We start from the raw sequence: 26,756 nt of genomic DNA, 5'->3' as shown, positions 1-26,756 counted from the left end.
TGCCTGTATCTCGTGTTTCCCGATACCTCCCCTTTTACACCCTTTCCGATCTCCCCACTGTCTCCGTCTTCCTCTGCACCTGTCTTTGTTCCTATTTCGATCTGTTTTACTGCTGATTGGAATTCGCTAATGGTGGGAAGATGGGTTTTTACAGTTGGGAACCACCAAATGTTTCCGCACTTATGTTCCGGACCTCATGTGTATCAAAGTGACCAAAGCGACCCCTCTGGGGGATAATGGTGGGAACCGGGTTGTAAACTTTTGTGTGCCATGTTGTCCTATGGGTAAAAACTGTATAAAAGGAGCGATCCACAGAACCAATTTGAAGCAGTCTCCCCGAACTACACTCGATGTACTTCCTGTGATTTCTGTGTTCCCTGCAGCAAATAAACCTTGAATCTTTGACGCCGAAGGAAGTGTCCCGTGTCTCTGTCATTCGTACGCCGGAGCAGGTTACCCACGAAGGTTTCAGGTGTTGTGCCCTGGCACCGCTGGGTCTTAAAGAACCCAGTCCTTCACTTCCTACCATCTTTGGAGGTTTGTTCCCTGTGGGAGGCAATTGCCTGCAGCACCGTGTCCATTACCGATGTTAAGGTAGTGTTTTGCTCCTTCAAGGAAGAGGGGCCCTGAGAGCTGGAGGTTGTTGCAGGAGCATAATCCCATAGATGACCTGCCGCGCCGTGATGGCTTCTTTTTTTTATCACTGTATGCCTTCCAATTGTGGTTTCGCCCAATAGCTCATCCGCATCGCTATCTTGTGTGCTGGTGCTGGGGCCTGTGTGCAAATCGGATAGGGAATCTAAATCGGAATCCAAATCTTGGTTCCATCCTGGGTCCTCGCGACCTTCAGAGATAGTATAAAATTCCGATGGTTCTAGGTCCGTGTCGGAAGCGATCCCGGCTCCACCAATAGGGTCTGGCATAGACGCTATTGACCCCTCTTAATTTTCATTCCCCAATAGTGTGGCTGCTGCCGGAGTGTCTTGTGCCTGAGCCAAAGTCTGTACTGGAGGGGGTGATGTTAAATTGCCCCCCTCGTTAGCCATGTTAAGTGGAGCAAAAAGAGTTTCGGTCCGTGGCTGTTTGGGCATATTAACTGTGTTGCCTGTGCCAGTTGTAGGGGCAAGTGCAGCATCGGACTGTGACTGTAACTGTAACTTCGGTTGTATGACCTCTGCTTGCAGTGACTCATTTGTAATAGGTGTTGATGCTGTTGATGCTGTAGGCACAATTATTATCGGGCCTGGCTCCTGAAGCGGCACATTATCCCCTACTAATGCTGCTAATACCGCTTGCGCTTGAGGATTCAGTGTTGCCGGTACTGTCAGAATTTTTGCCCCTACCGTCTCTTCAGTAAAACCCCCTAGGCCTTCTACAGAGACTGCTAAGCCTTGCGACGGTGTGGGCAAGTCGACTGTAGCTGTAGCTGGAATACTCACGGGAATACTCACTCCCTCGAGAGGCTCGGAACGGGCCGCTGCTAGCACCAACGAATCCGCGCTGGAGGGCGCCACCGGGATTGCGGGCAGTGCTGCAATCAGCGGCCCGCTTGTTGCGTGATGAAGGGAGGGGGAGGGCGCAGCTCCGGCCGGCGTTTTCCGAAGTAGGTCCACAACAGAGGGACCCGGGCCTGGAATGTTGGTAATTTTTGCCGCTTTCTGGTGTTTCAACCGGGACTGAGCCTGTCCCCAATCGGAGCCGACGGTTTCATCCGTCAGGGAGCCAGCGCGCCTTGCCGCCAGCTTCTGATCACGAAGCGCTTGCTTGGCTGCCCGGGTTTTTGAAGCAGCCGCCACTGCTGCAGCATTCTTCTGAGCCATCTGCGTGTTCTGCGAGACGAAGTCGATAACAGGAGCACTTCTAATCTTGTCCTGATCGCCAGGGGATTGTCTGCTGGCACGAAGCTGAATGAAGAGCCTTAACACCGTAAGGCCGAGGGCTGATGCAATACAGTGGAGTAGCGGCCGTGACTGCCCCGATGAGGATGAAGAGTCTCCTGATGCATCAAGGTAGGCACCATTCATTCTTCATGCTTTAACCCTGTATGCCACTGTAGTTCCAACACGGATGCTTTCTGATGCCGCTTGCAGCACTTTCAAGCGGGCCTCAGTGAGCGCCACAGGTCCAAACCCTCCTCCTAGCCCATTAGTTAGGCTCGGCACGAGAGAGTGTCTCACAGCGGTCTAGTGAGCCGCCGCCATCTTGCCCGCCCTCGATTTACATTGACTTCCATTGTAAAAGAAGGTATAAAATGATGCCTTTTTGGAGCTTAGCAAGTCCGAGCCCTTGAATCTCTCTAGAGACAAAGTGGCTTATTTATGAGCCCTTGCATCACTTTTGCACCGCCGGTGGGTCACTTTTTGTGACGCATCAGCAGGGTAAAAAATGTGCCATGTTGCTTCATATTTACAAAGTGATGCATCTAGGTAGATGCACCACAATATACCTGCGCCAGGTATAATGTATGCAGGGGGGGGCGTCCTGCCGCAGGAAATCCTCGTAGAAGTAATGCAGTGAAATCTATGAGATTTCACTGCGTTAATTCTAGGACGCAAATGCATCACTATCTTATGCCTGCCTCACAACAGGCGTACGACCGTTGCAGGCACATTTGAAATGGGACTTGCCCATGTGAAATGATCCATTGATGGAGTTGTGTGACTTTCGTGACACACTCCAGCAATGTGTCATTTTTGCGCATACAGATATGTCAGAAATACTCCTTGTGACATGATGCGTAATACTGTGCAATGAAAAGTGACGCATTGCTGTTTTCACGCAGTGATGCATCACTTTTCATAAATGAGGCCCTAAGCACTTTGGACTTAGATTGCGTCTACAGACAGTTCTGGATTACCAAACAGGCACAGTAGGCACCAGCCTATGGACCCCTCTCCTTTCAGGGGCCCGCAACAGCGCATCAAAAAAATATTGATTTGATCTTGAAACTAAATTACAATCAAATGTTCTTAAATAATTTAAGAAAGATTTAATGTAATTTTAATAAATGATCAAATCAATATTTTTTTGATCCGTTGTTGCCGGCCTCTAAAAGGAGTATTTTGTTTCGTTTTCTGATATAAAATTGCTTTATTAAAATAGTTGTTTGGTAAAATTTAAAACAAATTAGATGATAATTTGCGAGGGGAGGGCGAATTTTCGACTGCCTGGGGGCCTCCTCAGGGTTTAATCTGGCACTGTCAATACAATTCTAAATTAAAATATATATCCGTCCATTAAAATTTATGATGACTAAGTTAGTGCCACTGCAATTAAAAGTCATGCCTGACGGCAAGTGGACAAGTCCAGCGTTAGGACGACTTTTAGGCTCATTGCAGAAAGCTATATCCAAACTGTGGCTTTGCTTACTGGATCATGAGCAACAGGTGGCTGATGAACAAAATGGCTTCTGTGCTTCAAATCATCTGGTGTTTATCCGGACTCCAAACGTGGCTGATGGACAAAATGGTTTCTGTGGCTTCAGATCATCTGGTGCTTATCCGGACTCCAAACGTGGCTGATGCACAAAATGGTTTCTGTGGCTTCAGATCAAACGGTGTTTCTCCAGACTCCAAACGTGTCTGATGCACAAAAAGGTTTCTCTGGCTTCAGATCAGCTTGGGTTTATCCGAACGCCAAAAGTTGGTGTCATCTTGAATTCACAGGCTTTCGAAGTCAGTTTTTAAACAGATGTTCCTTTACATGCAAGTAATATTTTGAGATGCTTCAGGACTGAGGGGCGCCTCGATGAATAACCGGTCAAAAAGATTTCATGACTCAGTGGGCATATTATCAAGTTATCGCCGCTTTAGCAGCAGAAAACTGCTGCTAAAGCAGCTATAATGGGCATGATAATATGCCTTTGAGAATTCCAATAGAAGCTCATGTTGACACGAGAACATGGGCTTCTATTGGAATTATCTATGGCATATTATCAAGCCCATTATCGCCTCTTTAGCGGCAGTTTTCTTCCGTTAAAGCAGCGATAATTTTAACGCCCGTCCTTGATAATATGCCCCAACGTTCTTTGAAATGTTCCAATGTCAATGGATTCTACAGCGCTCCTGGGGGACTTAGCAGTCTACTGGTCAATGTCCATCGTCCACTTTGGACCCTTCACCAGCTACCCTAATACAAATGGCAAATTGATAAGCTGAAGGTAAATAATGACATTCTTATCAAGCACTATGAAAAAGCTAATATCCGGGGAACTAGCTGTTCATTTTGAAAAAAATGGTTAATACGTATCTATAGTATTTTGTTCATGCATTTCTGTTCCATCCATTTTTTATGACAATTTGAAGGTTATCATTGGGTTTCTGATGTGCTTACTTTCACTTTTTCAAAAGGGTGATTCTAAAGAAATTCTTCTGAAGCGATATACTTGGGAGTCTGGGTCACATTTCAAGATGGCATCTGCCTTGGTAAGAAAAGTATGGGGTCCATATAAGAGAGCGAACTGAAATCTCCAGATGAAAATAGCCACTGATCAAAAATAGCCATTTTAGAATATTGTTAAAGTCAATACATTCTCTAATACTGAGTATTTTACTTAGCATGCTCAATACATGTCTGCATTTTCATGTATAATTTTTTCGGGGATCATGAGCTGTAAAATGTATTTGAATTTCTCTGGCACCAGGGCACCAAAAGCACCTGGAGACATCCATGTATCAACAACTAAAGGTCCTTTACGAACTGAATTACAAAGAATGACTGCAAGTCTACAGTCTTCATTAAATTGCAGATGAGACCGTCTTCTTACCAGGGTTTCCAGGTAAAATTAGCTTTTTGTATTGTTATACGTCTCAGGGCACTATTTGAAGCAGAACAGTGTGGGATAAATGGTCCCTGGAATGATCAGATCACACACACACATGGCTTTCCTATCACTATTAGCAATAGCCCTTTCAAGGAAGGCTCATATCTTCTTCTAATTTCCATAAGGACTTACTCAACATATTATTAATTCAGCAGCTCTTTGATGTAACAGCCACGTTCTACACTAGGAATATAATTTATGTATAGAGAGAAATCAAAGTACTTCCTTGGCGTCATTAGCATGTGGTTCTTCATTAGGAGGCCACTTCACATGTCACCAGGATAAATGACATGCAAATATCTAATAGATCTTGAAAAAACATATTTGTGGAAATATTGAAATAGAGATGCCATTGGAAAGACAGCTATTCCCCACCAAAGACTAAAAAAATGAAGCCATAGCCACACAGATACAAAGTTAGATTGCCAGCACCCGACATATTCGGGCTGGTCTATTTCTAAGGGCTGAATATTTCATCCTTAATTTGTCAAACAGCTCAAATTGTAGTCAGGCCACAGTGATTCCTTTAATGAAATAAAAGTAAAACAAGATAAGCTGAACATAAGCCAGTCTGCTAATAAAACATCGTATAGGAGTTGAGGTAAAAGTGGAACAAAATCACTGGGTTTTGCAGTTACATAAGTATTCCCTTAGTATTTGTTGCGTCTTGTTCTGGTTTGTTTTGGGCATTTCTTAATACCCAGTTTTATAAAATAATGGTTATTGAAGGAAAGTGCCCTTTTTGTATGGTCCCCCTCACGATTTATTTTCCAATGCTGATTCTTATGACTATGAAGGTGCACTGGAGCCTGCTAACCAGGCGGCAGTGCTCTCTCCCTAAAAATGATTTATGTGAATTGAAAACCCCAATTGACCTTTAAACCCCTTTTAAGTCCATGCTAAGTGGTACCAATGGTAACCAGGTAATGGTAGTTAAAGTGGTCACCAGGACCTGAAGCACTGGTTGTGCCATCTTAAGTGACCCAAGTAACCAGATGACAGGAAAACTGTCATTGCAGACAGCAGGAGTAGTGCAAACTGCTCAAACTCAACTTTGCCCTCACCATGAGTAGCAAGGTCATAGCAATATTTGTAATATATGCCATTCACTCCTAGGGTAGGGCTTATGAGCCAAGGTGGCATAGTGCATTATGTTAAAGCTGTAAACATATAAGTGCAAGCCTATATCTCCATATAGTAGCCTCCTTCCATTAGGGGCTACTTTAAGTGTTGTGGGGGAAAATGCTAACATGGGCAGGGACCCGGACACCCCAAGGCTGCCAGCTCCATTATGATCTCACTGAAATATTTCATGTTTGGTATAAAACAACCTGTCTCATCCAACTCAACCTTTTTCTAAAACCGGATTTAATGTAGTATGGACCAAGGTGACTACATTAACAGTTGCCCGCCTGGTTGCCCCAACCTTTCCTGTGTCCTGGCTGACAACCTGCAGCTGCTGCCACCAAGACAGGAATTCGACCCCCTGTTAAGAGGTGTGAACTCTCTCAGTAGGCAGAAACAAAGGCCTACTTGGGCAGGAGGTGCCACCTCCATCCCTGACAGGATGGCTAGTGAAGTGGTGATTCAAGGCAGTGACCTTCAAAGCTCCACCACCTCTGTTATGCAATCAATCTTCCTCCCAGAGGAGGAACAAGATAACCCCTTGCCCCAGGCACATTTGCAACCAAGGCAGGTAGGAAAATTAGATAGTCAGGAGCAGGGCCCACCCAAGACATGGACAGTGTGAGTAGCTGCTGAGGGCCCCATGCTCATCTTACCAACAGGGGACCCCCTTGCGGCAGTGCCCACAAGGTTCACAGGTTGTATCACAAAGCTTGCTCCTTTTGTGGTCCCAATCCATTCACTTTTTGAAAACAAGCTATTTATGGGCGATGCAAATCACACTTTCAAGGGTATGGTGGCTTTTAAGGGAGGGATAGTTGACCTATCCACAGCTCTGGAGGTGATAGTCAGGGCAGTGCTGGAGTTGAAAAACAAGATGAATGCACCTTTTTTACGATCCTTTTCCAGTGCAACCAGAATGCTTTTGTGTCTCCTAAGGGGGCTTCATACTTTTTTTGTCTTAGCCACTGTGGCTGAAAGGCCCACCTGAGCTGCCCACCTGAGCTGCCCAATTTCTCTGGTCCTCCAGGCCATGATCCATGTAGGCCCAGTGGAGGGAGCCCCCTTGTTCAGGCCTATAGGTTTGCAATCCTGTCAAAAGAAAAACATCCAGCCATTTGTTGTTGTTGTAAGAGGCTGCAGGGGCCGGATGTGATACTAAATAGGACTTTCAATAAAATCAAATGTATTAATTTGTAGCATTAATTTTCTGTTTACTTTTATTACAAAGCAAACGGAGATGATAGACGGAGCACTGAAACTTTACAGACACTCACCCCAAGTCACAGATCTGGGTTGAATCTATCATCGTTCTTAGACTCACTTTGCCAACCCAGTTCAGACACAGCTATATGCAAATCAGTCTTCACCCTGTGCCTCATGGGAACAGTCCAGCCCGAACTGCCAAGCCATGTCTTCCCTGGACCGGAAACAAGCGCTGTGGACCAGTTTCAGGGTAACAGCCCGCATCAGCCAGGCTAGCTTGAATCCAGTGTTAAAGTGAGAAAGGCACCCACATCAGTGTATACCCTGCCAACTTGGGGGGAACAAAAAAATACAAAGAGTTGTTAGACGAGTGCTGAAACTTTTCAGAGACACCCCCAGCCCCAGACCTGGGTTGATCCACCATCGTTTATTAGCGCATTTTCCACCCCAATTTGGGTCCAGCCATATGCAAATCAGGCTTGACCCTGACTTCATGGGAACAGTCCAGCCAGAACTGCCATGCCAGGTGCTCCCTAGACTAGAAACAGGCATCCTGGGACTGGTTTCGGGGTTTGGTCCTCTTCAGGATGTATCTTCAATTGGTACAGCATGTGCTGTGGCACCAGGGCCCATTGAACACTGACAACTGTACTTTACCACCCCAACAGCAGTCAAAGGGTGCACATTCCTTGTTTGCGTTGGCCCATGGCATCCTTGCTGTGCTACTAGTCCTCTCTCCAAGTCCTCGCACTACTCCACTATGGCTGTAAGACCAAGAGGAAGGGGTCCTCTCCTCCTGGACCCTCGCAGTCATGGAGAGTGCATAGTGCGGCAGCTTCCCACTTTGGATGGCAGCACTAATGGCTAGCCAACAAATTAACAAGGAGTGGCAAGCCAACCATCTGGCTTGGCTTTAAGAGCTCATGCACAAGCCAAGCCATGAACATGTTTGGCGTTTATAAAAACTGTTAGTTCTTAAAAATTAACTTAGAAACTTTCATGCCCCCTGCCCAACCATAATTGATATAAGAGGCAAGTCAGATGTCTGTCCACCTTATATTTGGATAAGAGTCTTATTACACATGGAACAACATTATAGTTTATTAAATTAAACACAAAAGAGGTCATTCTACATCACACTTATGTAATAATGAAGGCAAGCATTGGCAAAGCCAATAGGTCTCACCTAAACAAAGCACTAGGTATGTCAATTGTTTGTTAGCCATGTTACACAGCAACGCTCTGCAGAATGGCTGAAAATGAATATAAATGTGCTACAAGGTGGATATAATAGCATTTTTTTATTGCTGTTGAGGGGTGTGGGAGGCAAAACGGAGAGGGATGGAGGCAGTACAGAGATCAGGTGGGGGTGAAACAAAGCACAATTGTGCGGCTAGCATTTTTTTTGCTAAGGTGGGTGAGGGGTTAACATGGACAATGGCAGGAAGGGAATAGGTGGGAGCAAGGCCACATGAACAATGGGAGGAAGAGTGGGAGCACAGCAACACAGGCAATAGGAAGGAGGGTGGGAGCAAGACAGCACAGACAATGGGAGGTAGGGTGGTAGAAAGGCCACATGGACAATAGGAGGGATAGAGAGAGCCAGGCAACACTGACGTGGAGAGGGAGGGTGAGGTCAAGGCAACACTGACAACTGGAGGGATGGAGGGTGAGAGGGTGGGGATAAGCCAACACTAGACAAAGCGAGGAAAAAAAGGAGCATGGGTGTGAGCTAGCATGGACAAAGGGAGGAGCAAGTGGAATAGAGAATGCTGTAAGGCTTACTTATTCGTGTAGTCCTAGTAGAGCAGGCAACATCAAGGTCATAGGCTGCTTTCAGAACCTGAATTCCCAGGGGTTACCAACAGAATCGATGCACCAACTATGTGACTAGTGTGCCTGGAACAAAGTCATGAAGAGCTGTAGAACAACTGATGGGGTAATGTGGCTTCAATGATAGGGGAGGAGAGCTCACTGATTTAAATGCTGGAACTTATCCTGCAAGACCTGGATGGTGTATGCAGACGATGGACATTTGTGGAACATACTCAAAGCTTATAAGTTACTGGTGAGAAAATGGTGGGTTGTAGACAACTGGTCCAGTGGTGACTGTCTTGGATTATCCAGGGAGCCAAGAGACTGCATTGAGAGAAGTGCTTAAGGTGAGGGCTGTGGAGTTTGAGGACCATACATAAGCCCATTACCCTGAGGGAACATGTAGAATGTTTGTAGGGTTCTCCCTGCAAATTGCATTAATGCGTCTTTTGTGCTCTCTGTCCAGCCGAGGGTGACCCATCTGGTTAGATGTGTATATTCCAAATGTGAAGCAGCCGCGAAGGGTCTGGAGTGATGGTGAACAAGGAAACTGAATACAATGTTAGCATGGGTGTTGAAACTTTCTTAGGTGGGAGATGGGGGTAACTGAATGATCTTTATTTGTTGGGGTACTGCATCTAGGGAGGGGCAAAACGTATTTTGGGATTGTAAGTGGGAGGAGATTTATTTTGTTCATATGTCACTTCCCCATTAGGGTTGTTTTGGTTCTGTAGGTGTTATGTTTGTTGGTAAAGTTATTTGGCTTAAATGTTTAAGCATTTTTCCCAAGAACTTTTGGGGGTCAACTTGTGAATAGGGATAAATTGCTATGGGCAAAATACATGGATGTGACATGATTCTGAAGCTCTGGTTTCAAATTTTTAAATAATGATTTCAACCTAAACAGTGTACTGTCTTTTTTGGGGTAGTTATACGACCATCACAGAAGGATTGGGGCATTAGAAATTAATTGAACCCAAGACTCTTTCCCAGAGTGGACTACAAAAAGCCATCACTGCAGTTTTCACTGGTACAGAACAACAGATGAAGAGAAGGCAGGCTGCCATGGTCAGGGCAGGTGCGGGGAGGTAGCTTCATGCTCAGATAATAAGGCACATGTTAGTCACAGTAACAGCAGACACAATCAGGACATGCTTCAGCAGACAGTGCCAACTACCAGTCACCACAAAAGCACACAATGTATTCATGTAACACACACACAAGAGTACCCCTTAATTACAACCTTTACAAACAGCTACTTGGTACTCATTTCCTTTGCAGTCTGTAGTTTGAAATGCTGTGTCAGACCCAATAGGATTCCATCTTGCATTGTGTTGGACTTGGCCCTTTTTGCAGGGTCATCCCTAAACTTTTTGCATTTCTCCTAGCCTTTTTTCTGACATGGTGTTGATGGTTTTAGGACTCTGGGCACTGTTGTACAGTGTAAAGTGCGTGTACTCTCTGTGTTAATTATGGTAAGATTGGTCCACACGTGTTTGGTGTATTTAATTTACCTGCAGTCTCTTGTAAAGTGGTATCTCTATACCCAGGGCTGGTAAATTAAATGCTAACAGTGGGCTTGCAGCGTTGATTTTGCCACCGACCAAAGTAGCCTTTCACACATATCTCAGGCCTCTGCCATTGCAGGGCCTATGCGCGCGGTATTACTACCGCTGTGAAGTGGCACCTAAAATGTGTGTGCCAAGTCAGCGACCCCCCTTTTACTACATGTCAGTCACCCCTAAGGTAGGCCCTAGCTAGCTCTATGGGAAGAGTGCATTGTACGTAAAAGATAGGACATGTACCTTAAGAGTGTGACATGTACTGGTAGTGACAAACAGCCATTTTGGTCTCTTACTACTGTGGGGCTGCCCTCCCATAGGAATGCATTTGGGATTCCCTCATAAGTGTTTCAGTGGTAATCCCTGATATGAGAGGCGCAGCGTGGTCAGGTTTGGTATGTTTGGAATAGTGATAATAAATGCTACATAATAGAGTGTGCAGATTTATTATAACTATTTTAGAAATGCCACTTTTATAAGTTGGCATTTCTGTGTGCTATGTGTCTACCTGCCTGATGTGAATTGCATGTCTGGCTTTTGAGTGACAGGGGCTGGTGAGGTGTGTGTGGCTCCAGGAGGGGCAGGGTGAGTCAGTGCTAGGCTGAATGAGACATCTACAGTTTGTGTAGTGGGAGGAGAAGTCCCTGCCCACTGAGTGGGATGGTGCTTGCCCTAGTGAATGCTGGTGTGTCTGATCACCAAGCCCCCACCTAACAATAGAGAAGAGGAGCCCTGTCAACAGAGTGATCCAATTCCTCCCTGAACCAGTTTCTGCTAGTTTCCCAAGCCCTGTGCTGACGCTGACAAATGTCAATGTCAATGTCAAATGCTTTTATATAGCGCACATATCACCAGAAAGGTCTCAAGGCGCTTTGCAGGAAATGGCATTGACCCCCTGGAGAAACACAAGTGTGGGGGAACTTTATTTGGGAAAGAGCCACATTTTTAGAGCCCTTCGAAACTCCAAATGATTAGCAAGGGACAGGATATGAGTGGGTAATGTATTCCATAGTTGGGGAGCCACATATGAAAAAGAGCGGCACCCATTCCTAGCTAATCGAGCTCTAGGCTGGGCCAACAAGAACCTAGAACTAGAACGCAGAGCTCTAGATGGAATATACCAGGCCAATTTCTTTATTAGATAAGACGGGCTGATCCCATGTAAAAGTTTATGAGTTAAGCTTAGGATTTTGAAATGGCATCTTTGGCGCACAGGGAGCCAGTGCAGCTGTTTAAGGGAGGATTTAGAAGCAGACCTAGGAGGCAGGCCAAGCACCAGCCTTGCCGCCGCATTCCGTATAGTTTGTAATTTAGTCAGCGAGCTCGCATTGATGGAAGCAAATAAGGCATTACCATAATCGAGCTTACTGACAATCAATCCCTGGACCAGAGGCTTTCTGGCCTCAACTGGGAGCCAGTTGAAAATTTTACGCAATAATCGGAGAAGGCCGAAACAAGTCCCAGCCACATGGTTGACGTGAGTCTTCATAGAGAGATCCTCGTCAAGCAAAATCCCTAAATCTCTTACAGCTTCTTTAGGCTCAGGGCAAGGCCCTAAATCAGAAGGCCACCAGTCCTGCGACCAGAAGGTCTTGGCCTTGCCAAATAGTAATATTTTGGTCTTACTGCAGTTGAGTTGAAGTTTGTTTTCACTCATCCAGTTTTTAATGTGAGTCATACATTGTTTAAAACTGGTGCAGGTCTCCTGAAGATTAGATTTACAGGTGATAAGTACCTGCGTGTCATCTGCGTAAGACACAGTAGAGAAGCCATAAGATTTTATAATGAGGACCAGAGGGCAAAGATAGAGATAAAATAGTAAAGGGCTGAGGATAGATCCCTGTGGGACCCCAACCGAAAGGGGAGTGGTGTCAGATGAAAAAGAGTTCATCCTGATATAAGAATGATGATCCGTGAGATAGTCCGTGAACCAGGCCAAGGCACTGCCTCTGACACCAACCTCCCACAACCGATGTTTCAAAATGCTGTGGGAGATGGTATCAAAGGCAGCGGAAAGATCCAATAATACCAAGAAAGCTGATTTGCCCCTATCCACGGAGAGTCAGATGTTATCCACTATTTCTATGATTGGGGTTTCCGTGCCATGTGCGGCACGGAAGCCAGATTGTGACGGGTCCAAAAGTGAATGGATTTCAACATAAGAAGACAGACGTTTATTAACCAAGTATTCTAGGACTTTGCCAAAATAAGGTAACAAAGAAACAGGTCTGCAGTTGGAAAAAAGTAGAGGGGTCACTGTTAGGTTTTTTAAGAATTGGCCTAACTTGCGCCAATTTCCAGCTACTCGGAAAAGAGGCACTCTCAAAGGAGATGTTAAAAATACTAGCGAACCCATCAGCTAACAATGGAAATAATTTGCTGCACTTACGAGGGAGAAGAGGGTCATTGGGAGAACCTGACTTAACTTCTTTGAGAGCCAAAAGCACTTCAGCTGGAGAAGTTGGCTCCAATTCTGTCAAGGATGGAAGATCTGTAAATTCGGGGGTATGCTCCAAGTTAAGATGAGCCACCTCACTTGCGACCGCTCTTTGCGGTGAAGGAGGAAATGAGGAGTATATTAACTGGATCTTACTTTAAAAGAAAGAAGCCAATGAGCTCACCCATTCTTGCAAAGGGGTAAAATCAGATTGCTCAACCTGCGGGGTGGTAAACTCCTTAACTATATTATAGAGTTCTTTACAAGATTGGGAGGCCTTATTTATTCTTTGCGTAATGTAAAGAGACTTGGCTGCCTTTATGTGTTTCATATAAGCATGGTGGATTAATTTATACTTCAAATGATTTTCAGGCGTTTTGGACTTGCGCCATAGTCTCTCTGCTGACCTACAATCAGTTTTTTCTCCTTTCAAGGTATTGGTGAACCAGGGTGAAGCAATTCTTTTTAAGTTTACCTCTCGTTCCGGGATGATTTTCTCAAGCGAATTTCTGATAGATGTTTCCAATGACAAGGCCATTGATCCTACATCATTGAGAATAATGTCCAGGGACTTAAAAGACCTCATAAACGCCTCAAGTGTCATTTTATGCCACAGTCGAATAAGCCTGGATTCTTTATGGGTGGCGGTCTGGGGCCGAAAAGGTGTAGGAATTTTAAAATTTATTAAGAAATGATCTGTCCAAATCATCTGCAAAGGGGGGTCGCAGTGAAAATCAATCATATTAAAATATACCAGGTCCAATAAGTGACCAGCTAAATGTCTGGGGCCCTGAACCCGTTGGGTTAGTCCCATGGTTTCTAGGGTGGAAATTAAGTTACAGGAGTCCACATCGTGTGATAGCTCGGCATGAAAGTTAAAGTCACAGAGTAAAATAAAATTATCTGTAGCCAACATGTGCGAGACTAGTAAATCCAGCAGATTGTTAACAAATTCAGATTTACCTCCTGGAGGCCTATAAATCAGGGCAGCTCTACCAACCACCACCGTATTATATTTTATATTGATTATCAGTATTTTGAGTGAGTCGGATAACAGCGAGTCAACACGTGTCATTTCTAAGGGGGCCTTAGCAGCAACAGCGAGGCCGCCTCCTCGCTTGCCCTCTCTATCCAGCCTGATCAGATTTTGTGGTATAAGTATAGGGTCTGTGACCCCATGAAATGTTTCAATCCTGTGCTGGTGGGCTGTTCCCGACTGGGGAATGCTGCTGCTGGGGCCCAGGAGGAACCGCCATGGGGGCTTGCCTCCTTGCTGGAGGGCCCTGTGTGCTGGCCTCCCTGGGCCCAGCAATGCCCCCTGAACCCTGGAGGGTCCCTGCGCCCTAGGAGCATGTTTCTCTTTCACTTTCTAGGACTTTGGGAGACATTTGGAACTTCTAGCGCCTTGTGACCGCAGTGCTTTATTTCTTATCTGCCCGGAGAAGAGAAGCGCCTGGCCTCCGAAGCGCTGGGCTGCAGAGGCGTCAGAGGGATTCCGGCATGGGGATTCCCCTGCACGAAGCAGGGATCAAGCGGGAGCCTACCTTGCTGATTTATGCCTTGAAAACTGAGCGGGATCCCACCTCGCATCAGTGCCTTAAAATACGGGTGCACACCCCGCTTATGCTGTGTCTAAAGCGGCAGCCTACCCCACTTATGGACATTCGAGTATTGCAGGTGCCCCCCGATTTTCGCATGGCAGCGAAAATCATCTCAGCCGGCGCGGGCAGGAAGTCAGACAGCATGAGTCCTGACGTGGGGCAGGACTTTCGCCTCACCGAGGGAAGCCCCGCATCCACAAGAAGATCTGGAAGGAGAAGCACTGCTGGCAGGTCGGCGGGGCGAATGGAGAGGCCCGCGTGTAGCTGCATGGTCCGAGGGAGTCAAGCGCATGAGAGTCCTCAAGAAATGGGGACTCTGCGGAGCAAACTTCAAGAAGGAGACAGAGTCTACACACAGCAGCCCGGTGAGTGGGGCTGGATGCTGGCACCTTGTGAGTGCCTGAGTCCTGAGCGAACCTGCCATTGCGGGCCACTCCCACGAGGAGGCCTGTTTGTTTTTCGAGCCACTGTGGGGGTCTAGGGGGCCAAGAGGGGCCCGTGCTTTTCCCAGTGTCAAGGGTCATTTGCTGAGCGGCCCGCATGACAGAGGGCCACTCTTATGTGGGGCATGTTTTGTTTCAAAAGCCTGTGTGGCTCCAATGAGGAGCATAGTTGTTTTACGGCCCCAGTGGGGGGTCCTGAGGGCCAGTAGTGCCCATACCTTATTTCTTTGGGGTGCGTTTGAGAGTTGCCCCCTCCTGGCAGAGGGCAGCTGCAGTGCTGGGCAGCATTTCCCATGGTGATAGAGTCCCTGAGTGGGACAGGAGGGTACAGTGAGTGCCAGTGATGATCACAGCTGCACGGCGATTAGAGTCAGCTGCACTGTTTAGGTCTGCGCAATAGCGCACTTTGTGATGTTGCTGCATTGGCAGTCACAAGCCCTGACTTTGCTAGACACAGCCCTTCGAGTAGGCCAAGTTGCCTCGGGTCATAGGTAGGATGGTGAAAGGGCGCAAGGTCCTAAGGTGATGTATGCACCTAGTAGTAGTGTTAGTGCTGTGCACTACTGAGTTCCTGCCTGATATGTATTATGTGCCAAATGTGATTTATGCACCCTGGTTTATGCATCTAATGGTGTTTATGATCATGAGGCTATCACATAATGTGTTTGCTGGTGAGTCCTAATGCGTAATGTGTTTAGGTCTAGGAGGGTGTTTATGCTAATGAGGGTTTGACGTAATGTGATTTATTGCCTAATGTCATGTTATGATATTTCAGGATGGGGTCTAATGCTAATGTGATAATGCTTAGGTCATTATTGTACCAGTAGTTACTGGTTGTGTCTTACATTTACTTACCTGTTCTGATGGTTCTGACTGTGGCCCGATTGGCCTGGTGCTGTATATAATCCCCTGTGAATATTTCTCATGCCAGTTGGCACAGTGTAAATGTGTGATTAAGTTTCTAATGTGTTTATGGTAATACAAAGGCTATTTTTTATATAACCTTGTGTGGAGTTTAGTTTGTGGTGTGCCTAGTTTGTTGCTGCTATGTGTGTGTGTTGTGCAAACGCTTTAAGCTTTACACATTGCCTCTGGGATAAGCTGACTGCTCGTGCCAAGCTACCAAGGTGGTGAGCAGGGGTTATCTTCAGCGTGTAACTCCCTTGCCCTGACTAGATTGGTGGTTTCTGCCTGGCTTTGGCGCAAGCCTTAGCCAAACAGAAATCCCATTCCTAACACAATGTACATGTCACGTGAATGTGTCTGAAGTAGGAGTTCTGGTACAATGAGCTACATCACAACTTATCATAACTGTGATAGGTGAAGCACACATCCTCTGTCATCCTCATCCATCCGCATCTGGCATGTCATCTGCATCCATTCGCAAAGGGAACACAGGTTATGGTTGCCTCTTCACTCTATGCTGGCATGGCATCGGTTTCAATATTCAACCTAGTGTGTTCTGTGAGTTGTAGTCATGCTTAGCATCCATGAAGCCATCTGACTGCAATGAGCTTTAACAGAGCAGGTCTGGGAATGGTGCCTGGGCATTGAATGAGGACAAAACCCTTGTGTAAGCAACAACACGAATATGATGCTTGGGGTGCAAAAGCTGAGCTCCTCTCCCTTTAGTAAAAACCGAGTTATGGGTACTGAAAACACCGGGATGCAGGTCCCACAAAAGCAAGGAGGCATAATAGGGAAACTATGGGCCTAAATGTTTCCAGGTTAGAGAGTAAGGCTGTGTGGAAAGAGCCTGTTCAAAACTGCGAGCAGGCACAAATAAATCAGCAACGAGTAAGCACAATAATGAAACAGTGGCTAAATAACCTGAAAATCCAACAGAAAAATATTTATTTAATTAAAGCTGAAACAGTACAAAGACAGAATCCTGAAACTTGAGAGGATCCCAATGGCCAAGCAACAACACAAGATCGGGGAAGGGGAAGCAATGACAATGAAGAAAGCAACACGAAAAAAAGCATAGATCAATCTCAGAACGTACAGCCAAAGGACATCAATAAGAAATTAATCAGTACTGGGTCATTGATCCATGAAAGGTCCAAACACATGAGGAGAAAGTAAAATCTGTATGAACTGATCAATGAGAGGCAAGAAAACTAGTGACAACGAAGCCAACCAATGTGAGGTCAGTCAACACTTAAAATCACAGCCTTTTTTGGGCTTGAGGGTCCAAGAGAACCTCAGGCTGCGTCAGAGCCTGGGATCTGGCTGCTTGAGCCCTCAGTGGCTCACCCATCTCGACTAGTGCCCTGTGCAGAAAGTCGTATCAGCTCACACTGCTGAAGCTTCCCACTACAGACTACAGCATTACTACCTTGTGCATACATCCTTATGAGTTCCTAGTGCTGCAGCGTACCTGGTTTGTTTTGTAGCATCACTGCCCTGAGCAGAGGCCTCTATCATTTCACTGTGCTGCTGCTTGCAAAGGTATTTACTTCTCTGTTAAGGCTTTATGTCCATAGTGCTATAGTATTGCAACTCTGCAAGCCTATACATATGAAGTAGTGTGGCCCACTGGTTAGAGGCGGCAGACCCGAGAGCAGAGGACGGCCCGGGACCAGGGTTCGATTCCCGGCGCGGCAGGTTTCTGGACCAGGGTCAGCGGACTCGATAATTCTCTCGCCTCGGTGCCAACTCTGATCAGCGATCACACTCGGCAACTCTGGGCATTAGCTTGCCTCATCTTCACTAAACGGCCCCACCAGACCGCCGGGGATGCCTGGTCTCACCCTGGAGATACCCATTAAGGGACCATCTCTCAGGGAAGCCAGGAAGGGTTTCGCAGCGGTCGAAGCGCCTTGGGACCCTACGGGTAAGTAGTGCGCTATATAAATGCCTATACATTTACATTTACATATGGCCTTACTACTTGACTTTAAGAAGCTGTCGAAGCTGTATTTTCATAGCCTGGAGCCAGCTAAATTGCACTATGCATGTTAACATAAACATGTGAGCCCTATTGCTTCAAAGGTTGACATATTTCCACTACTTTGCAGCTCTGGTATACATTCTCTACTAGACCTTGTGCTACAAGGCTGACTTTCATCCAATTCTATGTATTCATCCTACGGCACTAAGGGGCATATTATCAAGGGGGTTTATGTCTACTTTTTTGGCTTTAAAAGCCAAGAAAGCGGAGATAAAGTTATCTCCCTATTACCTAGCTGTCGCTAACACCGGTCAGCGACAGCTAGTAGGAGATAGCGACCATCTTGGGTCCCACTTTGCCTGTCAGTGATATTTATCACTAATGACATGCAAAGTGGGCGTGCCAAGATGTTAGCGACTGGAAACAGTCGCTAACATCGCTATCTCCTATTACCAACTTATGGAGATATTCGCGCTAAGCGCGAATATCTCCAAAAGCTAACACCTGCCCTGAGCAGTTCTTAGCTATGTTAGCCAATGGGAGGTGGATAACATGGCTAAGAGCATTAGCTCGGTAATGCATGAACATCGCTGACTTTTCAGCGATATTCATGCATTGCGGCCAATTTTTATCGCATTTGCGAAACACCTTGGTAATACCAAGGTTTATCTGCGATAAAAATCGCCGCAGCTCAGCGGTAAATTTTTGTCTCTAACCAAGCAATGGCGATAATTATCGCTATTGCTTGGTAATATGCCCCTAAGTACACTGCAAAATGGAAAACTAGCTGCTGCTGGCCTATACCCACCAGGGCTACTTGTTACAAATTAATAGCTGAATTACAGCACTATTTTCCTTTTCAGAGATTCCAGTTGTCGGTGAAGAGACTAAACTTGTTTTTTGTTTTGTGTAATCAGAAAATGGCTGGTAACAGAGAGGTGAAACCCATATATATGTCATTGTTCACAGAAACTTCATAAAGGAGAGCAGATTATCAAATGCCAAGAATGAGCAGCTGTCTGAGTTTATACATTTAAGCAAGATGTCATATGTATTAATCTTTCTCAGGTTTATGAAATGAGTACCACTGAGTGGGATGATGACACCTATTATTTTGGCTTCCACGACAGTTTCCTCAGTATGGCAGCAAATATGTTGTATCTCCCTTTGACCCAATCGATGAGCTACTAAACCCCCCTGAAGACAGACTTAACAGTCTTCCTTCAAACCCACTATGGAAAGTGTACAAGATTGTCTTGCCACAAGTTTGTTGATACCTTTTCGCATCTGCTGCCAGTGCTGCACACAGAGATGCTTATCACATGGCAGAGTGGAGCAGTTGCAAAAGTCACTTAGAAAGATGCCTTGCACAAGGATTATTAATTCTCTCCTGACTTCAGCGCAAGCAAAACTCACTCATACTTCGGCTCAGCTTCTCTTTCATGTGATTTGACGAGAAGGCCTTTATTGCTCATTAACAACCCCTTCCCCGGGACTCCCAGCCCTGAATCATCACTGCAAGGCCCTGGAGAGGGGGCCAATGTATTCTGAAACCACCTAATTGTAAGTCAATACTAAAAATGACTTTTGTAAATTTTAAAGGCAGCGGGTAGGGTGATATGGGTCTTGTAGCCATGGCTCAAGGCATATGTAAAGAAAAGCGTTTAGCTTACATATCATTGCATTTTAGAAGCTTTAACATTTGACAATGTAGGTTTGGGATACAAAATACCAGAATGCTAATTATTATACCTTGATAGTACAGCACACTTCTCCCATTTTCCTGGGTCTCACCTGTTCTTTATAGTCTTCGAAATAAATAAGTAAATGTAATAGCACTTACATTTATTTCACTAGATCCCATTGCTTAGTTTTACAGTCACTTAAAAGATGCCTTCAGTCGAAGTCAAGTTTTTCTCAGTAGCTTTGTTTGCTTTCATATCTTTCTTCCTCAAAAACCACCTGAACCACACACCTTAACTTGCACTGTGTATATGGGAAGACAACGCCCATTAAAGGCTTCCTACAAATGGCAGCAAGCCTCATTGGGGCCTAAAGAAATAGGGCCACTTCACCACACTCTGACGGCGCTCATGCCAGCCAGCACCACTTTCAGAACCAGCTGCATTATCATCCATAAGTGGCATCCATGCTGACTTGGATGACAAGCTTACCATTGTAGAGCGGCTCTCTGCTCAGCTACAGCCATGACACCTTCAGGAGGGGAAAGAGAAGAAAACAAGCATTCTCCATCTTTGCAACGAGGATCTGGAAACACTTCCCCTCTATCCTTATGGACAGCCCTAACCTAGTTCCAATTTAGGTTGCAGCTGAATACACACCTCTTAAAGAACACAACTATATGATGCCGTAACAGTGCACAAACCACCCAGCTACCCATCTTCACACGTTGACTGTGTACATGCCTCCACTGCCTGTTAGATTTGCAGTATATATAATGCCACAGAATACATAATGTACTAAACTGGAAAACGCATTTTAGCATTAGAGTAAAAATATACATTTTGTAGAAAGCTGATCTAAGCTTTTCACCCAGTGTGCCTAATAAAAATGTATTTCCACTTCATTTGACTTTAAAATAGATGTACTTACACTTATTTTTTAGGGCTCTTATTTAAATTATTTCCTTTATTTATATCAGCATCAGGAAAGTTGCTTGTTGCCAAGTAGCTTCAACAATGCCAGGGGAGTTAAAAGTTAATTTACAGCAGTTCTTTTCAGATAAAGTTGTATACAAAGTGGAGGGTTTTTGTGATTTCTCAGTCTGCCCAGGGCCTTACAAATTGTAGAACAGGCCCTGTCCGGAAGGTATACACCCCCAGAAGGCTAGGCACACCCTTAGGGTGGGCTACCCGGTCTGCACAGCCGAAGACGGGTTCTTCCTTTTTTTAAATGGCAGAATAGAAGCTTCTGAGTGGAAAAGTGCCACCCTCCACAGCAAATGGTCCACTCAGGGGAGAATTAACCGCTGGTGCTAATAGCTCATTGACTACTAGCATCCACACCCATAATGCATCTAAGGGTTTAAGGCCCCCTGGCACCAAAACGTCAGATCTCATTGACTTGCAACCAACGACAAAGAAGAGACCCGACTCTGCATCTTCAAGACCTGTACAAATTAAATGCACAATAACTACACCTGCACCAACCACACTGCAACTGCATGACTGTGACTTGTCCCAGACCAGATACCAGTTCCAAAAGAAAGGGAAATCTCTCTGAGAGGCAAAGGCAAGACCAGAACTCTCTTGGACTAGAAGTACTAGTGACCTGGAGCCCTCAGGTAAATCACCCCCCTGAAACCAAAGAATCAGTTGCCTTCAGACCCACCGAGGGATCATCCGAAAGTAAATGGTCTAGTGAATTGTGGGAAACATAGTCCTGACCCCCAGGAAGTTTCAGGTGGCTACCATTTCCCCCCAGTTTCTAGGATGTCAAAGTATCCCAAGGCTGAGCCTCCTGCTGCCAAAGCTTGTTGGTGGCCAGTCTGGCTACCACTACCTCGAGGAAACCCCACAGCATCTTCAACCCCAAGCCCCCATGGCTGTGTTGTCAAGTTTGTGCACCCCCTTCTGCACCAGCACCATCTAAGTGGTAAAACCAGCATACCATGGCTCCTGCTTCTGCTCCAGGGAAAGCCAGGAAAACTCTGTACCCAGGGCCTATGAGCCAGGTAAATTCAACTAACTTTCAGACCCAGGTCCTGGGGCCCACATCACTTTACTACCCAGTGGTTTCCATTGAGCTCTGCCTGCTAGTGATCGATTGCCACTAGTGTTTTTTCTCATTAACCGTAGTGTTAAAGTTTTGCCAGAGTGAAATGCACTGATTTATTTTTACTTTAAAAATCCATAATTATGGGTATACTCATCTGATTGTTTTTGTTTTGGTGTCTACATTTATGTAAAAATATGCTTTATTTTAATAAATTGGTGTCAGATTTATTTCAAGTTGTGTCAATTACCTATTGTCCACTTTGGTACTCTGAAATGCTTTACAGATGTTCCTCTAGTAAAACCTGACTGCTCTGTGCGACATTACCAGGACTGAGCTATAGATTTATTAGTGCGAATCCAAAGGACTTATTTGGGGTAACACTAATGTATTGCATAGTGAAGCCTAACCAGCCTCAATACATATTACGCCACTTTCCTATAGTTATAAGTAGAGTCACCAGACACACGTATTATAGCCTTCATGTGCCTTCTCATACTGAGGTCCATTCAGCGATGGGTGCTTTCAATGGACTTTACTTGTGGAAACTTCACAACTGACACGTTTCACTTGAGGCGTAATCCCCATGACTTTTCTCAAGGAAAATAAGTCTGCACTTTAGTGTTGTGTCAGTCAAAGGGTATTTTCCAAGGAATCAGAGGTACTATGTGGTCTGGTTTACTGAGTCCATAGATTATTGACAGCTTAGGAACGAATCACACAAAAGTCTTTATTACTGAGTCAGTTATCTATGATTCAGAGGGTATGAACTTTAATATTCAATAGATTATTGATTATGCAAAAGGGTATTGGCAAATACCATAAGCCCTACAATCCCTGATCTGTCTAAAAATATTAGCACACAATTACAAACAATAATTAAATAATTATGCACACACAAAGAGACTGTCAGAAAGCACTAACCTTGTAGTTCAGTTACAATGGGAGCAATTAATATTTTCAGTCCTCTCCGAATCCACACACACACAAGAGAAATGTGTTGGGTAGTGATAGACCGGGGAAAAGGAAATGGCTTAAGAGACAAAACAGAGACACTGGATTTTCCCACTCAGACACACCATTCTGCTGGGCACTGACTCCTAATGAATCATAGCAAATATCTAAAAACAAGATTAAGATCTTTATTAATTCATCAAATATATTGCAGTGCCTCATCCTTTCTACTTTAAAAGATTTACCTTAAGAATATCTCTAAATCTTACACTCTCTATTTTGTGCTGGAACTCTGAAATCCCAGAAACTACAACGTACATATTATTAATGAAACAAAAGCCATAATGATTTAGAATGCTCTCCCTCAAGCTAATGATAAGGTAACTACCTTCTGTTTCTGACAACACACTTTCTGTTTCTATTTAAAGAGTTGGGGATGCTGCCTGTAAATGTAAGCAAAGGTATGAAAGAATTCAAGTTTATGCTACTTTATGAATATCTTTGAACCCGTAGTTTAACAAATTGACTTTTCTTCCACAGCACAACTGGATTTCTTCTATGTATTCACTTCCGACTTCAGTCCTATTCAAAAACAACAATTAACAATTGCAAGGTTTCCATGTGTTCTGGCAAGAGGGTCCTTGCTTCAGCAACACTGTATTTTGACTCCATCGCAATGATGCTCTTTTCCACGAGGAACCTATAATGGATACATTGACAATGGCTTCCGCCATTTGCAAACATCATGAGTGTCCTTTAGCTTCAAGAGAAATATAGGGGCATATTATCAAGTTGTGCGTTAAAAAACGCACATCGCACATTTCCCTTTCGCTGGCTATCGCCGGATTTTATCGCCATGATGGCGCGTTATTATCAATGCGCAACACGTAGGCGATATTAAATCCAGCGATAGTCGGCAATAGGGAACATTAGCGTGTGAAAACAAGCATTGTTTTCACGTGTTAATGTGTGCCTTGATAATATGTGGGGGTGGATTCAGCTTTATGATCCACACCCCCATGTTAACAATGCCTAACACCTGATCAAAACAGGCGTTGGGAGACCTGCGATAAACGAGTTTATCGCAGGTCTCCTCCCAACGCCTGCCTTGATAATAGGGTGTTACCACCTCCAACCACATTCTACATGTGGTTGGACGTGGGAACGCCCACCCTGCATCCCATTAGCGTTATCTATCACCCCCAGCGCGAGGGCGATAGATGAATCAAGAAGACGTCTCTAACTCCAGTTAGAGACGTATTGAGAATAGTGCGATAATAAAAAATGCGTTAGCGACTTTAAAAAGTCACTAACGCTTTTATTGCGGGCTTCATAATATGCCCCGTAGTATCCTGGATTCGAATTGGGCACTTCTCATAAGACATCCTTCAAAGAGGTAAGCCTTTATCCATGCAGCTACAACACTTCCACATGCAGCTCTAGCCTTTCCTCGCTCAGAATGAAAGTATGACCTGCCAGTGCAGAGGTTGCACTTATGCACCTAACCAACACAAAAAGGTTAGTGTAAGTCACAGATCATTACATGGAGGCACGACAGGCAATTCTTCAATACAAATACATGTAAAGAGAAGGACAACACGGTGATCACAAGGTATCTTTATTAGTAAAAAACGAGCCGTGGGTAAAAAAATATAAGAAAAAAATATACTTTGAAATTGCGTACAAAAGCAGTGTATGCCCGAGGCTGAGAAAAGTTATTAAGAAACGTTGCTGGTTTGCTTCACCACAAAGATGTTACTTCTTCTTGAATTCTTCTGCTTGCTGTGGTGATTAACGGTTTTCAAGTCTCTCCGATTATGGCATTGAAATGTGATAAAAGAATAGAAATGTAGGGATTTTTTACATTACGTTATACAAAATTGAAATTGTTGTGTTTACAAGTTGTTTCGTCTATTATCAGCTAGTGGCAAGCTTTAATTATTACATGGATTCTGTAATACTTGTATAAATACCTATCTCTAATTTCTTTACAACGGCAACTTGTGATGCACCTTGTCATCGCCAATAAAGAAATTAGTACTGCTAAACTCTAATGCCATATCACAGTTGAATTCTGACATCACAATGCTTATTCTCAGAGCCAGCAACTAATGTGAAAAGCAGGATATGTAGCATAATTAAAATTAACATAAATAAAAATTGCAGTTTAAATTAACAAAACTTGGCTTTTCCTTTGCTTGCGCTTTTTTTCTAGATGAGCAGTGCTAAGCAGAAAGGAGATTGTTTTGATTCTATTTCACTGAAATCTATGTCAATGCACTCTACTGTGCACTACTCCACTCTATGTCAGTGCACTCTATGCCACTCCACTATATGCGACTCTGATCTATGCCACTGTGCTATATCATGCACTCAGCGCCACTGCACTCTGTGCCACTCGACTCACTGCCACTCCACTCTGCTCCACTCCACTCTACTCAGTGCCACTCCAATCTGCACCTATGCACTCTACCCTATTTACTAGACACCACTGCACTCTACGACAATCTTATCTTGTAACACTTCTCCCTCTGCCACTGAACTCTACACCATTCTATTCTACACCAGTGTAGAGTGGATTAGCACAGAGTGTACTGGCATAGAGTGGAGTGATACAGAGTAGCGCGCATTGGCGTATAGTAGTGTGGCATAGAGTGCAGTGTTACAGTGTAGAGCGGCATGGAGTGGTGTACAGTGCAGTGGTGTATAGCAGAAAATTGTAGGGAAGAGTGTATTGGCATAGAGTAGAGTGGTGTACAGTAGAGCGGTGTAGAGTGAAGTCGCATAGAGTGGAGTGGTGCAGAGTAGAGTTCAGTGACACAGTGTGGAGTGGCGTGGAGTGGAGTAGCACAGTATGTAGTGATGCAGAATAAAATGCAGTGATGTGGAGTAGTGCAGAATAGAGAGAAGTGGAGTAAAGGGAAGTATGCACGGTGTGGTAGCATACAGCCATTACAAACAACACATCTTCAATTGAAATGAACATTACATTTGCAAAAACACATTGTTGTACCGATTAAAGTATACAGCGCACAAACGATAATGTATGGGAACGTCATCACCTATTCTATTGATTTGTTTGATCGTATTAAAATATTTGTTTCTACCACACTTCGGAATTGCCAAAAAAGTGCTTTATTTGTGGTTTTCTAATTCTAATCCCCAAGGATCATTCCTCAGCCCGACATTGTTCAACATCTACATGGTCCCATTCACCCACGTCGCCAGACTGCACAACCTCAACATCGTCTCCTACGCCGACGACACACAGCTGATCCTCTCCCTCACCAAGAACCCCCTCACCGCCAAAACCAACCTCCACGAAGGAATGAAAGCCGTTGCCGAATGGATGAAGAAAAGCTATCTGAAGCTAAACTTGGACAAGACGGAGGTCCTCACCCTCAGCTCAACCCCCTCAGCCTGGGACGACTCCTGGTGACCGACCGCCTTGGGAGCAGCACAAACACCCACCGACCACGCACGCAACCTGGGGTTCATCCTCGACTCAACACTCTCCATGACCAAGCAAGTCAACGCCGTCTCATCCTCTTGCTTAAACAACGTTCACATGCTCTGGAAGTTATCCAGGTGGATCCCAACCGACACAAGAAGAACGGTCACCCAGGCCCTCGTCAGCAGCAGGCTGGAATACGGAAACGCCCTTTATACGGGAGCCCCAGCCAAACTGCTAAAACAACTGCAACGCATACAGAACGCCTCTGCCCGCCTGATTCTCGACATCCTTTGACACATCCAGATCAAACCACACCTGAGAGATCTGCACTGGCTGCCCGTCAACAAGAGGATCATCTTCAAACTCCTCACCCACGCACACAAGGCACTCCACGACACCAGACCAGCATATCTCAACAGACGACTCACCTTCTACACCCTGAACCGCCAGCTCCGCTCCGCTGACCGCGCCCTTGCTACCATTCCCCACATCTGAAGAGCAACCACCAGTGGCAGATCGTTCTACTACCTCGCCGCCAAGACCTGGGACACCCTCCCCATCCTCCTACGGCAGACTCAAGACCTACTTACCTTCAGGAGACTACTCAAGACCTGACTCTTCGAGCAGTAGCAGCACCCCCCAGCGCCTTGAGACCCTCACGGGTAAATAGTGCGCTTTACAAATTTCATGATGGATTGATTTATTGATA

Source organism: Lissotriton vulgaris, chromosome 4_1 (genome assembly GCF_964263255.1).
Source record: "Lissotriton vulgaris chromosome 4_1, aLisVul1.2, whole genome shotgun sequence".
Taxonomy (NCBI): domain Eukaryota; kingdom Metazoa; phylum Chordata; class Amphibia; order Caudata; family Salamandridae; genus Lissotriton; species Lissotriton vulgaris.
This window is presented reverse-complemented; position numbering follows the sequence as displayed.